The sequence below is a fragment of the Lycium barbarum genome, chromosome 12 (genome assembly GCF_019175385.1).
Source record: "Lycium barbarum isolate Lr01 chromosome 12, ASM1917538v2, whole genome shotgun sequence".
Classification (NCBI taxonomy): Eukaryota; Viridiplantae; Streptophyta; class Magnoliopsida; order Solanales; family Solanaceae; genus Lycium; species Lycium barbarum.
The window spans coordinates 16,918,016-16,924,971 of record NC_083348.1 but is presented as its reverse complement, the minus strand read 5'-3'; the positions used below and the strand labels follow the sequence as shown (position 1 = coordinate 16,924,971).

Below are 6,956 nucleotides of genomic sequence, written 5' to 3'. Positions count from 1 at the left end.
TTCTAATCCTATTTTTTCTTTTCCTTTGCATGAACACCGGAGCCAAAGAGTTTCATTTTGAGACTCAACGACACCCCTTACGGAAGCCCGCACCTCATTCACTATCTTCTCTCTTGCTCTCTTGAGCGGAAAATTGCAGAACATTGTCATCTTACGAAATCCAAAAATGGCGTTTATCATTTACATCGCTTGGCCTACTCATTATAGTGCTTAAATTTCCTGTGTGACTAACCTTTTTATTTCCATATTTGTGTTATTGTTAAGACCTAAATTACTATCTAATTTATAGCTAATATTCAACAAATGTTTTAGGTTGTCACCCGTTTTGTTTTACAAATCAAGAAACATTTTCACATCAAATTCCATTATTTGCGTTAGACTAAGTAGTAACGTAATAGATTTTTGAGAACGTATGCCCAGATAATTAATTTCCATCTCTAACATGAAGTAAGATGTTTCCAATTAGGCAACCTTTCAACATGTCAAGTTTGATTTCTTAAAGCAATTTAAATGTTTTCTATATAAGAAACTTGAACCTCTTTGAAGTCTTTACATCAAGATAATTGCTACCATAGCTAAAATTGACATTTACAAATATTTTCTTTAAACTTAATACTGTTAGCTATTTTTCTCTCTACACTTGGACTGAAAAAACATTAAGTTTTATCATACGTTAATACTTAGCTTCTTTAATTAACTCTAAGTCCGGTCGGTTAACCATTTTTAATGGATCTTAAAGGATGCCTAATACCTTCCCTTTAGATTAGTTGAACCCTTACCTAGATCTTTCGGTTTCGTAGACTTTAAAATGGAGTTAACTTTAGATAATTACTTTAATCAACTTTAGGTGCCCTAATTCACCATAATAATTAGGTGGCGACTCCCTAACTTTAATTAACCCCGGAATTACCGAAATATTGTAAACCCTTTTGACTCTGACTAAAATGGGGTATAACATTTCCACAAGCAAAGACAGCTCGACTCCGAAGAGAGATCATGTCATTCAAGCAGAAAAATAGGGAAAACTTATATCAAGCATGGGAGAGGTTCAAAGGTCTTCCCAGAGATTGTCCTCACCACCATCAAACGAATGACGTTTTGGCACACATATTTATTGAGAGTCTGGATGCCCAACATAAGTCATCACTAGACACTGCTGCAGGAGGGCAGGCTCTTGATCTGAGCTATGAAGAGTTATTCACATTATTGAACAGGTTTACTCAAAGCACTCCAGACTGGCAGGATGACACAACTAGAAGTTCAGTTAGAATGGCACCAGTGGTTTTTGAAGTGGATAATTTTATGACACTATCAGCACAGATTGATGCCATGCGCACTGAAATTAAGAAGTTATTTGTTGTGCAATCTCAATCACAGGTGCATGCAGTGCAACAACCCATCGTTTCTTGTGAAGTCTGTGGAGAAGGTCACGCCAGTGATGAATGCCCTGCAAATCCTGCATCCATATACCCTGTGGGTAAAGTAGGCAAGGAGCGGGAAAACAACAATCAATACGGGAACTCCTACAACCCGAATTGGAGGAATCAACCGAATTTCAGGTGGAGTAACAATCAAGGAAATCAGAAATAGAACAATCAGTTAGCACATGTCCCTCGAGCCCCCACGAACAGTATGAAAGAGATGATGAAAAAGATGATGAGTGATATGCAGAAGATGATGACAGACCAGCAAATGTTGATAGCAGATAATCAGAATAACGATTTGGCTGTGTGGAATTTAGAAAGGCAGATGGGACAGATAGCTGGTGCACAAAACACTAGACCACCTGGAGGATTTCTAAGTGATATGGATGTGAATCCCAAGCCTTGTAATGTTGTGACACTTCAGAATGGGAGAGAACTAGGAGAAGTGGCTCCAAAGAAAACCAGTCGAGTACAAGCTGAAAAAGAGAAGATTGAAGAACAGAGGGTTGTCGAGACACCAGTGGCAACGCAGCCACAACCCCTGGTTGCAAAGACACCACCTCCATTCCCTCAATGTTTGGCAAGACAGAAAGAAGAGGCTACTTACAAAAAGTTTCTTGATTTGCTTAAGTAAGTACACGTGAACGTCCAGTTGGTTGATATGTTGCAGGGTATTCCAAAGTATGCTAAGTACATAAAAGATATTGTTTTAAACAAGAGCCAATTCATAGAGTATGCCACGGTTGCACTTACTGAGGAGTGCACTTCTTGTATTCAAAACAAAATTGCCCACAAAATTGAAGGATCCCGGAAGTTTCCCGGTTGAGATTTCTATTGGGAAGTAGGTTGTTGCTCGAGCACTATATGATCTAGGTGCAAGTATAAATTTGATGCCTTGATCTATCTTCAGGAAGCTAGGTTTGGGAGTGCCAAGATGTTACACCTTGCACTTTTTAGAGCATGAGCACGCCACGTATTTCACTGTATTAATGGAGTATCAGAGACGTCCTATGAAGGTTTGAAAGGTACAATCAATGGGAAGTACGTAATAATGAAGTAAAGGATGAATTATGATATCGTAAGTCGTAATCGGGAAGGACAACCTTGGAACCAAGGAAAAGACCCTTATCAAATATAATCAATGATAAATATCATGTATGGAAAGTTTCGGAAGATTTCGGGATCAAGCAAATCGAAGAAAATAAGTTTCTCAAAAATATGAAAAACATTTGGCAGAATTTTGGATAGAATTTTGGGTCAACTTCAGAGAGGTACATCTCCTGGTATATCAGGAGTTTTGAGGTGTTTCAAAAGCCTAAAATGAAGTTCATCGAGTGTAGTTTCCAACGAAACAAACCATTCATCTTTACAACATCAGAGTAGGGAGTTATGGGCATTTTAAAACGGACTGCCAGAAGCCCGCAAACCTATACGGAAATTCTAGATGCCAATTAAAAAGGCCCACCAATTTCGGCCCATCAGCTCAAACCAAATTGGACTACTATATATACCCTCTTAAGTCATCTAATTCACCTTATTTTTCACCATTTCTCATCTCCACGCTTCCCTAGAAGCTCCCACAACATTCATTCAACATTCTTACACCAAGATATAGCAAATTTAGGAGTTCCTACATCAAATTAAGCTCGAGTTTGTAAAATTAACAATGAATCTCGACGAATCAAAGAAGGGCCACGACTTTAGGGCTCATATTTTCATAAAAAAACAAACCTTCTAGACCCTATGAGCTCTCTTCAACACTCCAAACCATTCCAAATCATATCAAGAGAAGATCGAGCCATAAAATCCTTAACTAGTTCATGGAAGGAGTTTGTTTGTACTTCTGATTGAAGTAGTGGTGGATAAGATTTAGGGTGAATGGTGCGAGGTGAAGATCTTCAAGTTATAAGGTATGTTTTTTATCTTGAGTTTGATATTAATTCATTTCTTTTGAGGATTTTAATGGTTTAAAGGAAGGGAAAACATGGCATAAAGGTCGTAGATAGATATATTGATGTTGTTGTCTTATGGATTGATTTTCGAAGGAAGTTTTGGATGGATTTGTATACGTTTGTCATGTAGTATCTTGATTAAATTATGGTTGATGTTTTTAATGATGTTTGGAAGTTGTTTTGGAATTTGGAGGAAGTAAATAATACAGGGGAGATGTTACCCGAATTTCGGTAGATTCTAAGAGGATTTAATTTGAAGGCTTAAGATAAGCATATGACAATAAGCCTAACAATAGTATGAATGGTTTATATGTAGATTACGAGACTACAAATGATCTTATGCAGATTGCAAGACCAGAAGTAGGTTGGAAGGTCGAGAAGTAAGCTTCAGGTATGTTAAGGCTGTTCTTTCTTTTCTTGGCATGAATCCATATATGGTAGGAGCGTAAAGAACCTTATGACTAGAGATTTGTCCAAGTAGAGCTTTTCATATTGTGGCATAGTTTTCGAGTGTATGCTACTCTTTTCGAGAGGCCATATCCCCTCCCTATGTCCTCGATTTCTTATATAGAGAGGAGAGACATTTTACAGTATCAGTATTTTTCAGCATATGTATGATATACTGCATGATATACACATATATTTTCTTTAGCTTGGCCACTTGGTCAGTGAGACATTTTCTTTAGCCTGCCCACTTGGTCAGCGAGATAGATATGTCTAGCCTACGGGTCAGTGAGACAGATTGCCTGGCCTACACGTCAGTGAGAAAGAATGCCTGGCCTACGGGTCAGTGAGACAGAATGCCTGGCCGACGGGTCAGTGATACAGATTGCCTGGCCGACGGGTTAGTGAGAATTTTCAGTTGTCTGTCCACTTGGTCACTGAGATATATAATAGTATTATATTGCATTTCATATGAGACAGGTTAGATGAGATTTTCAAGGCATTCGTTGGCCTCCAGATTGTATTATTTTTAGTTCAGTTTCAGTTATTCCATTGCCTTACATACTCAGTACATTGTTTCGTACTGACGTCCCTTTTGCTTTGGAGTGTTGTGTTCATGCCCTTAGGTTCAGGTAGCTAGATAGACGATCCAGCTCAGTAGTTCTTCCACTCAGCTGCAGTCAGGGCGCTCCACTTGGTACGGAGCTGCAGTCCCTTTTGGTATGCTATTTTGACATATATATATTGGTATGACGGGCCTTGTCCTGTCCTTTCTACAGCTCGTGTTCCCTTGAGGTCTATGGATAGTTATATGTAGTTGGGATGTTATGTCGCCTTGTCGGCTCTCATTTTTGTTGTACAACATACATAGCTGCCTCGTCGTCTTAATAATTATGTATATAGATTTTGGGTGTGTGTTTGTGCCCAGTTCAGACGAGATAGTCAGCATTTATATATATATATATATATATATATATATATATATATATATATATATATATATATATATATATATATATATATATATATATATATCCAGACTACGGCCTCGCTGGCTTGTTGGTATTGTCTGTGTGTAGCTAGGCCTTATTAGAGTTTCAAATTTAGAGTGGTTCGCTCGGGCCTAGTTTGGCACCGAGTGCCAGTCACGCCGCTCTAGATTTGGGGCGTGACACTAGACCAACCATTATTGTTGTTCAGCTGGCAGACAAATCGTTGGCCAGACCCGAAGGCATTATTAATAATGTATTGGTGCAAGTAGGGTCATTGATAATTCCTGCAGACTTCGTGATTTTGGACTTTGAGCAAGATTCGGAAGTCCTATTTATTTGGAGGCGTCCATTCTTCGCCACAGGGAGAGCACTTATTGATGTAGCTGCTAGGAAGCTCACCATAAGAGTACACGACAAAGTTGAAGTCTTAAATGTATACAAGGCTCTGAAGATGCCTGCAATCTATGAGGAACTGTCAGACAATACTATTCTGAATGATGATACACGAAGGTCACTCATCAATTCCCATGATCTATTGGAGAGAGCCATAGTGGGTAATGATATTTTTGGTGATTCAGAGGCATTTGAGATAGTGCAGATTCTGTATATGGCGAGCATTTACATTCGTGAGGGCGAGTTTGAGCCTTTAGACAGAAAAATAGGAGTAACTCTGAAGTTGTCAATTGAAGATCCTCCAAAGATGGAGTTGAATCCCCTACCTTCACATCTTAAAAATGCATTCTGAGGTGAGGGTAATACCTTTCCAGTGATATTAGCAGCAGAGTTAACCGACGAAAAGGTTGGTGTTTGTCTGGAAGTGTTGAAGTCTCACAAAAGGGCATTAAGGTGGCAGATATCTGATATTCAGTGAATTAGCCCCACGCTATGCATGCACAAGATACTCATAGAGGATGATCATAAGCCTAGCGCAGCATCAAAGGAGACTGAATCCTATAATGAAGGAAGTTGTCAAGAAAGAGGTGATAAAGTAGTTAGACTCAGGCATTATTTTTCCTCTTTCGAATAGCAAGTGGGTGAGTCCGGTGCAGTGTGTCCCAAAGAAAGGAGGGATGACAGTTGTGAAAAATGACAAAAACAAGCTCATTCCTACTAGAACAATCACTGGACGAATAATTTGCATGGATTATCGCAAGTTAAATGAGGCAAAAAGGAAAGATCACTATCCCATTCCCTTCATTGATCAAATACTAGACAGGTTAGCCAGGCAAGAGTTTTATTATTTTCTAGATGGCTATTCTGGCTACAATCAAATAGCTATTTCTCTGAAAGATCAGGAGAATACCATGTTTACATGTCCATATGGCACATATGCCTTCAAACGCATGCCATTGGGTTGTGTAATGCACCCGCGACTTTTCAAAGGTGTATGATGCCTATCTTTTTAGAAATGGTAGAAGATTTCGTAGAAGTGTTCATGGATGATTTTTCTAAATTCAGGAACTCTTTCGAGGTGCGTTTGAAGAATCTAGACCGAGTACTTTCAAGATGTGAAGAGACTAACCTGGTCCTGAATTGGCAAAATGCCACTTTATGGTCTGAGAAGGTATCGTCCTTGGGCACAAGGTTTCGAAGAGAGGGCTGGTGGTTGATCGGGCTAAATCGGAAGTCATTGAGAAGCTGCCCACCACCGTGTCAATCAAGGGTGTGCGCAGTTTCCTCGGGCATGCAGTATTCTATAGACTCCTCATAAAGGATTTCACGAAGATCTCTAGTCTGATGTGTAGGTTTCTTGAAAGAGAGGTGAAATTCCTATTTGATGATGCTTGCATCAAGGCCTTCGAAGATCCGAAGAGATGTCTGATAACTACACTAATAATCATAGCACTTGATTGGAACCTGCCATTTGATTTAATGTGTGATGCAAGCAACAATGCTGTGGGAGCTGTGTTGGGCCAGAGACGAGAGAAAGTGTTTCATTCTATCTACTATGCTAGCAAGATTTTAGACGCTGCCCAAATAACTTACACACCAACTGAGAAGGAGCTACTAGTTGTGGTGTACGCTTTTGATAAGTTCCGATCGTATCTTGTTGTGACACATGTTATTGTATATACAAATCATACGGCCATTCGCTACTTATTCAGCATGAGGAACTCTAAACCCAGGCTGATTCTGTGGATTCT

At 39.3% G+C, this 6,956-nt stretch overlaps 1 non-coding gene across 1 annotated transcript; it reads right to left on the bottom strand.

Moving 5' to 3' along the window:
• Positions 1 to 978: 978 nt before the first annotated feature.
• Positions 979 to 1,085, bottom strand: LOC132625306 (small nucleolar RNA R71). The gene has a single exon (XR_009576742.1). It is a non-coding gene; the product is annotated as a small nucleolar RNA R71 (small nucleolar RNA).
• Positions 1,086 to 6,956: the final 5,871 nt, after the last annotated feature.